This window comes from Schistocerca gregaria, chromosome 1 (genome assembly GCF_023897955.1).
Source record: "Schistocerca gregaria isolate iqSchGreg1 chromosome 1, iqSchGreg1.2, whole genome shotgun sequence".
NCBI classification, from domain to species: Eukaryota; Metazoa; Arthropoda; class Insecta; order Orthoptera; family Acrididae; genus Schistocerca; species Schistocerca gregaria.
In genome coordinates, this window is record NC_064920.1 from 688,064,677 (window position 1) to 688,073,318 (window position 8,642).

At 44.4% G+C, this 8,642-nt stretch overlaps 2 non-coding genes across 2 annotated transcripts; one reads left to right on the forward strand and one right to left on the reverse strand.

Moving 5' to 3' along the window:
- Positions 1 to 516: 516 nt before the first annotated feature.
- Trnaa-agc (transfer RNA alanine (anticodon AGC)) lies at positions 517 to 589 on the reverse strand. Its single transcript has one exon. It is a non-coding gene; the product is annotated as a tRNA-Ala (tRNA).
- A 168-nt stretch (positions 590 to 757) lies between these two features.
- Trnaa-agc (transfer RNA alanine (anticodon AGC)) lies at positions 758 to 830 on the forward strand. Its single transcript has one exon. It is a non-coding gene; the product is annotated as a tRNA-Ala (tRNA).
- The last annotated feature ends 7,812 nt before the right edge of the window (positions 831 to 8,642 follow it).

Consider the following 8,642-nt stretch of genomic DNA (forward strand, 5'->3'; position numbering starts at 1 on the left):
AGTGGTGTAATTTTCTGTTTCTGTTCCTTCAGTAGTGCTCAAACTACTAGATATGTATCAGGTTAGAAAAAAGTAAGATGAAATGGATCACATGGCGTTATTGTCTCAGGTCAACGTCTCCCCTAACATTTATTCACCGGTTTCACAGACGTGTCGGTCTGATGGACATTTCGGCGAAGCCGTAGGCAACACCCGTCCAGCTCTGTGTAGAGACAAGTCTTCCGTCCCGACGTCATGTGTTCTACCTTCAGAAACACGAGTAGAATTCCACCTCCTCATTCGCTGAACACAAAGTCTGAGCAGGAGGTTCAGGAAGTTGCCGGTGGCCACACAGCCAGACGAGCCGAGGCGGGCAGAGGATGATTGCTGCAGAAGGCCTGCCACACTGTTTCGCCTGTCAAAGGACCCCAGGAGATACCTGAGTACTTGTATCTCATTGAAGTTCCCGGTATAAGAAAAATCACTACATTGTCTGTTGTCGCTGCAACTGGAGGTAACAAAAAAAAAAAAGGTTCCTGGAGGCGCCGGGTATCGATCCCGGTACCTCTCACATGCTAAGCGAGCGCTCTACCATCTGAGCTACGCCCCCAGCCACTGGACTTACATTTCGTACTTTCTATGTAACAGTTTGGCGGCCGCAGACGCAGCGGCGTCGGGTGGCGGCCACACCCAACAGGTTTCACCAGAACAGGCCGAGTAACAGGTTGGCTGCGTAACGGAGCACGCCATTATGCCAAGAAAGGTTTGCATCCATCCTGGGGGCGTAGCTCAGATGGTAGAGCGCTCGCTTAGCATGTGAGAGGTACCGGGATCGATACCCGGCGCCTCCAACAATGTTTTTGCCTCAATTTGCCATTCAGATAACTTGCCTAAGTGTAAGAATGAAACTGGTATAAAAATGAATTTATCGTATGTAGTCTGGTTTCTATATAAATGGATAACGCCTGCGAATAAAATGATACCACTAGCGTTATAACTCACCCGAGCTATACGAACCGGGAGCCATTACCGAGTCAGTAGTCAATATCACCATTCTGGAGACTCAGCGTTTAGAAGCACACAGCTTTATACAGAATGTAGACATTCCGGCTTAACAAGTAAGGGTATCGCGATTTGAGACGAATAATTTGAATTTATTTATTGTTCAGTTAACTTACTTTCGATGCCCAACTTCAGGTGACGCATGTTAACAGGAGCTTTATTTTGGAGACCATTGTAGTAGGTTGGCTGAGCTTTGGTAACATCGTAGTTCCCATATAAATCTGATAACTGCAGTTTCTCACTAACAGATGCAATTTATTCTGCTAAACTTCAGCGTTTATTCTACAAAAGGTATAAAAGTAGAAAGTTGAAGACCTCGAGCATAAAAATGCAAATAGCCTTACGTTGCTTTTTTCAAAGATCGATTTAAGCAAATTCATGTTAGACGTGAATCGCTCGATGACGACGAGGCAATTTTTTGGTTTCTCTTTCACTTGTACATTCGCACTTGTTTTGCGAAGTTTGTGGTGAAAAGTATTTTTGATTGTACCGCAAATTTAAATTTCTTCCCATTTCACTTCAGGATGGAGTGTTGAATAAATGTGAGTCTTTGATGAAACCTTTGCCAGATATATTTCAGCCCTCCTGTGCCTGCTGCAGATAGTCAAAGAAGCCTGTGACCATTCACGTCGTACTTAATTACTCACACGTTTCTCCCAAATCTCCCAACACAGCTGCTTAATATCTATCCTGTACTGTAGTATTACAGTGCAAAAGGATACCTGCAGCTTCCTATAACCATAATGATTTTTTTTTATTTATTCCATACTGACATATATATTTGTATGACATTAATTTCTTCTATAGTAATCATTTAGTCAATTATCACAGTATTTGAAGTTCCGGGACATAAATGTCGAATCGTAGTAAGATTTTCGAATTAGTACTTGGTTTGAACATTTTGAATTGTCTAGACAGACAGTCAGCACCGATTCAGAAAATATCGTTCTTTTGAAACACAACTAGCTCTTTATTCGCACGAAGTAACGAGTGTTATCAACAGTGGATCTCAGACTGATTTCATATTTCTATATTTCCAGAAGGCATTTGACAGCGTTCCTGAAAGAAGACTTCTAATCAAAGTCCGTGTCTACGGCACCAAAATCACTTACACGTACGATGGAGAGCGTTGTTCGAGATGTGCTCGAGGCATGGGTCTCTCCAAGAAAACAGTCCCCACAGCAATGCGACGAGCAGCGCCCGAAGTTGACATCAGACAGGTCCACTACAAACTCGCGACCATCCAACGCTCAATGGAGCACGTTATCATGATTTCATACGGGATACTCTACCTGTGCTGCTAGAACATGTGCCTTTACAAGTACGAGACAACATGTGGTTCATGCACATTTCAGTCGAAGTGTTCGTACTCTTCTCAACAACAGATTCGGTGACCGATGGAGGCGGACCAATTCCATGGCCTCCACGCTCTCCTAACCTCAACCCTCTTGACTTTCATTTATGGGGGCATTTGAAAGCTCTTGTCTACGCAACCCCGGTACCAGATGTAGAGACTCTTCGTCCTCGTATTGCGGACGGCTGTGATACAATACGCCATTCTCCAGGGCTGCATCAGCGCATCAGGGATTCCATGCGACGGAGGGTGGATGCATGTATCCTCGCTAACGGAGGACATTTTCAACATTTCCTGTAACAAAGTGTTTGAAGTCACGCTGGTACGTTCTGTTGCTGTGTGTTTCCATTCCATGATTAATGTGATTTGAAGAGAAGTAATAAAATGAGCTCTAACATGGAAAGTAAGCGTTTCCGGACCCATGTCCAAGTAACATCTTTTCTTTCTTTGTGTGTGAGGAATGTTTCCTGAATGTTTGACCGTATCTTTTTGTAACACCCTGTAAATGTCAGAAGTACATGCGGTAACCCGAAGTCTAGTTTACTGATTGAAGGTGAACAACTACATATTTCATGACGAATGCACACATATATATTTTCTTACAGCGTGATGATAATATGAGATCTATAGCAAGGAAAGAATGGAAGAAAAATGTCAGTTGGTAATATTTTTGTTTGTCGATGACTACGATGTCACTCGATATCTAGGTAACAACTGAATTGTCTGATTATCGAGATGTGATACTATAGTAATATACAGAGAGATACCATGACATTTGCTGAATTTTTAGGCCAATTCAAAGATTAAGTACATAGGGATTATTATTATTATTATGTAGTATTCCTCCTAGTGGCAGGTCCATATCTTCGTACGGAGAATATCTGATTCTGATTCCACTGTTCCCTGTCTTCAGCTTCTTTCTTCAGTGTGTTGTATCTCCTTCCATCTTTCATGTCGTCCAGATGTGGGATTCTTCTTCTTCCTCGTCCTGCGTTTCCTCTGAGTTTCCCTTCCATGACATCATGTATGAGTCCCTCGTGTCTAAGTACATGTCCAATCCAGTTGGCCTTTCTCTGAAGAATTGTAAGGCAGAATACTTCTCTTCTCTCGTACTCTTCGCAGTACATCGTCATTTTTTACGCGATCTGCCCACTTGATCTTTTCTATTCTCCTCCAGCTCCACATTTCAAAGCTCTCTAAGTATTTTTTCTCCTTCTTTCTCATGGCCCATGTCTCTGCTGCATACAGCGCAATGCTCCAAATGCAGCACTTACCAGTTTTTTCCTCAGTGCCAAACTCAACTTGGTGTTCAGCAGAGTCCTCTTCTTGTTGAAAGCAGCTTTGTCCATGGCGATTCTTGCTCGGACTTCGTTGGTGCAGTGGACATCCTCTGTGATAAAACTTCCCAGGTACTTGAACTGAGTCACATTTTCCAGTTCCCGACTGTTAACAGTTATCTTCAAGTGTTTCTCACGTGTTGATATGTGCATCACTTTTGATTTTTCGATGTTGATTTCCACGCCGTATTTTCTTCCCGTGTCCACCAAATTGTTCATCATGTGTTGCAGCTGTCTCTGATTTTTGGCGAGCACTGCCAGGTCGTCTGCATACTTGATGGTGTTGATGAGACGTCCTCCTACTTCGAAGCTTGAGCATCCTTTTTAGCGCTTCTCTTGCCAGCATTTCTCCATACAGGTTGAAGAGACTTGGCGACAGACAACATCCTTGTCTCACTCCCCGCCCTATTTCCACACTGTTTGTTTCTCTGTAGTTCAGTCGTCCCTTTGTCCCAGGTACTAGTTCCTGGTTCAAATGGCTCTGAGCGCTATGGGACTTAACTTCTGAGGTCATCAGTCGCCTAGAACTTAGAACTAATTAAACTTAACTAACCTAAGGACATCACACACATCCGTGCCCGAGGCAAAACTCGAACCTGCGACCGTAGCGGTCACGCGGTTCCAGACTGCAGCGCCTAGAACCGCACGGCCACTCCGGCCGGCTCCGATCTCTCCAGTTGATTCCTATTTCCTTAAGGATGTTCATCGATATATTCCAATTGACTTTGTCGAAGGCCTTCTACCAGTCTATAAAACAAGCGCAAACTTCTTCGTTAACGGCCAAAACTCTCTGACAATATCCTCATCATGCCAATGGCGTCTCTCGTCCCTTTTCCTTTCCTGAATCCAAACTGGTCGTCTTCCACCACTCCTTCAATTTTGTTTTCCAACCGTCTATTTAGTATTCTTGCAATGATCTTTGCCACGTGCGATATCAGACTAATTGTTCTATAATCACTACACTTCTTGGCTTGCTTTTTCTTCTCAAAAGTAACCATTGTGACATAGGAATACAAGGAATTAAAATTGAGAAGAATGGCACATACAGAAGTAGTAACGTACAATACTTGTTTGTTATTCCAATGTTATGACGAAAGCACAAAATTACCGTCAACATATCAGTTCTTGCAGATTCGAGAATTAGGTGTGGTACCCCGAATGCTACTGTTCCTGAAGCAGGACGCCTGTTACCTCCCTACCGACATATCTCCGTGTGTTCCGCGCCACACGGACGCTCCTGTTGCTGCTGCTGCACCCCCGGCCGGGGTGTGGGTGTGGTTGTAGTACAAGAGCGCGGGCCGCGTCCGCTATCGCAGCGGGGCAGGCCGACGTCCACGCGGTGACCGCGTCTGCGCTTTCAGGTGCAGTCGGCGCCATTATGGCGCTAATGCGTCCCTCAGCGTGAGGAAACCAATTATCGGGACGCCATCGATCTCCGCCAGATTAACCGCGCTGAAGGAGAGCCCTAAATTAGGGCGTCACGGGGTGCCCCCGCAAAGAAAAAGGATCCCAAGGCGCGGCCACAATCTGCTGTTCCAGAGGCTCAGGCCGTTACCGGGCCCGGGTTAATAAGGCGTTTTCATTAACGGCCGGTGCAGGGGAACCTCGCTGACATGGCGTGTCCGGTAAAGAGGGCGCGGCCGGCCAAAGTGCTCGCCGTCCCGGCGCCGCGGTTCGGGTGGGAGTCAGCTCAGGACAAAAGGTCAGGCCTTGCAGAGTCGTGATTAAAACGGGCCGTCTGCTGGTGACGGCCCAGCGAGGGTCCGGCATCTGTCTTGGTATGGCGAACCCCTTCCCTGTTTATACAAGGGGGATCCGAACTCCATAGACAAAATTTCAGAAAAAAAAGGTTTAAACATAGCTGCTAAGGTTCAGTGACCGTGTCAGAATTATATTAGAACAAATGAGCCCTCGGTCACAAATATTAAGTCAAAATTGACCAGGTTTCGACGCTACTATGAGCGTCGTCTTCAGAATTAAACTAACTGTTCTAAAACATAATAGGTAAATAAGACATTAATAAACTAAAGTGTGTACTGACTGGAAAGAGATGCAGTACTTACGAGTCACATTCAAAAAAATATAAGCCGGAAAGGCGACGTCATGAAAACTTATAAATAAGATAAGATGGCGAGCCGCTAAGGGCTTCCCGTACCTGAGTGAACAAGAGTTGCAACAAAACTATTGTTTGTTCAGGGATTATTTTCACAGTATTTTGGTATCAGACACCCGTGGCCCCCGCTGTCCCTTTACAGCAGGGCCGGCCAAACGCTGCACAGTGTGCAGGCGTGCGGAAGTGCTGCACATGTGCGCACGTGTGCGACAGCGACATCTGTTATTAGACATGTGTCCTAAATGAACGGCGGCGGCTCCACTTCCCTGTTTATGTGGTACAAGCAAGAGGAAAATTGGTCATTAAACCGATTGTTTCAATGTATACTTACATTTAGGTTTTTTTTTTTTAAACGTGTGAACGGCTACGCTCAGCTGAAGTCGATAAAACATAACATTCATCTAACTGTCGGTTATTATGCAAATTTCAGACGGAACTGATGAAAGAGATAGCAATAATGGTATTGAAGTAACAGGTGATCATCCAGAGATTTGCGGTTATCATTCTGTTCAGTGGTCAGTGGGACATAAATTATGTGTGTGTAACTGAGGACACCGAGAATTAGTTATAGGAAACGTTGCATTAGTTTAATGTTATTTGAAATCATGACTAAGGTTCGTTGGAAGTCCCTAAGTGCTCTCTTTCATAAATACTAGCTCAAAAATACTACGCGATTTACGTGCCGTCAGTCAAGCTGCCTTAATAAAAACCCACGGTTGTTAACTGTATTACATGGCTTACTGGGTTAAACTGTTAACATAAAAGCAGACGTCTCAATGAGTAGACTGTGACAGTATTTTAAACGTTTAATACGCGAAATACCTTCCCTTGGTTGGCTTGCAAGCTGTGGAAAGAGCACTAGAATGCGCCGGTACAGAGTATCCCAGCAAGTGGATAAAGCGACATCTGTGCGTAGAGACATGCACTGCATGAACGCTGACGGCTGCGGCGTGCACGCTGTGACCCGGAAGTTGCAAATGTGCACGAGCAACGCACGCGTGCAGAATTTCTTGCCGGTCCTGCTTTACAGCCTACCAACGTAACAATGATTTACTCGGTTTGCCACCCCAGTTACCGTTGTTTCTGTACACATAATGTCACAACAGTGTAATATGCAGTGAGCAAAGTCAAACACAGAGTAAAGGTGGATTCACAATTGCCGGAACGTCACCGTTACGTAACCATCACGTTTTTGAACAATGAGGAGCCGGACTGACTGGCCGAGCGGTTCTAGGCGCTACAGCCTGGAACCGCGCGACCGCTACGGTCGCAGGTTCGAATCCTGCCTCGGGCATGGATGTGTGTGATGTCCTTAGGTTAGTTAGGTTTAAATAGTTCTAACTTCTAGGGGACTGATGACCTCAGCAGTTAAGTCCCATAGTGCTCAGAGCCATTTTTTGAACATTGAGGGTCATAGGAAATTTTGAGCATTCACACTACACGGCACGTCAACGTCGAAAGAACGTTGTGGTTCATAAAATACTCACCAAAGGCGTTGTTTTGTAGTTCATGGTAGATCGTCATAAAACGCTTAAATTTACTTTAAAGCAAGTTGCAATGAGTGCTGTTGCACTTGATGATGAGGAACAGAGAGAAAAAAATAGTCTGGATTAGAAAGATGTTAAAAAAATCGAGACTCTGAAGGAGAGTTCCACACCCTTTACAAGGAGCTGGAAGAGGAGGAGTCATCGTTCTATAAATGTTTCAGAATGTCTAAACAACAGCTTTTATGACCTGTTAAGCAAGATACAAATATAAATTACGAAGAGAAATTCAAGATTTAGGTGTCTAATATCACCTCCACACAAGCTGATTGATGGTTTGCCTACGGTATGTCTAGATTGGTCGTTTTAGTGTACTTCAACTATGTTTACATATACAGGGTGATCCATTGATCGTGACCGGGCCAAATATCTCACGATATAAGCGTCAAACGAAAAAACTACAAAGAACGAAACTTAACTAGCTTCAAGGAGGCAACCAGATGGCGCTATGGTTGGCCCACTAGACGGCGCTGCCATTGGTCAAACGGATATCAACTGCGTTTTTAAAAAATAGGAACCCTAATTTTTTATTACATATTCGTGTAGTACGTAAAGAAATATGAATGTTTTAGTTGGACCACATTCTTCGCTTTATGATAGACGGCGCTGCAATAGTCACAAACATATGGCTCACATATTTAGACGAACAGTTGGTAACAGGGGGTTTTTTTAAATTAAAATACAGAACGTAGGTAGGTTTGAACATATTATTTCGGTTGTTCCAATGTGATACATGTCAGTTTCTGAGAACGCATGGTGTTACAGCGTGATTTCTTGTAAATATCACATTAATGAAGTAAATGCTCAAAATGATATCCGTCAACCTCAATGCATTTGGCAATACGTTACCGTATTCCTCTCAACAGCGAGTAGTTCGCCTTCCGTAATGTTCGCACGTGCATTGACAATGCGCTGACGCATGTTGTCAGACGTTGTCGGTGGATCACGATAGCAAATATCCTTCAACTTTCCCCACAGAAAGAAATCCGGGGACGTCAGATCGGGTGAACGTGCGGGCCATGGTATGGTGCTTCGACGACCAATCCACCAGTCATGATACATGCTATTCAATACCGCTCCAAGCGCACGCGAGCTATGTGCCGGACACCCATCATGTTGGAACAACATCGCCATTGTCATGCAGTGAAACATCTCGTAGTAACATCTGTTGAACATTACGTAGGAAATCAGTATACATTGCACCATTTAGATTGCCATCGATAAAATGGGGGCCAACTACACTTCCTTCCATA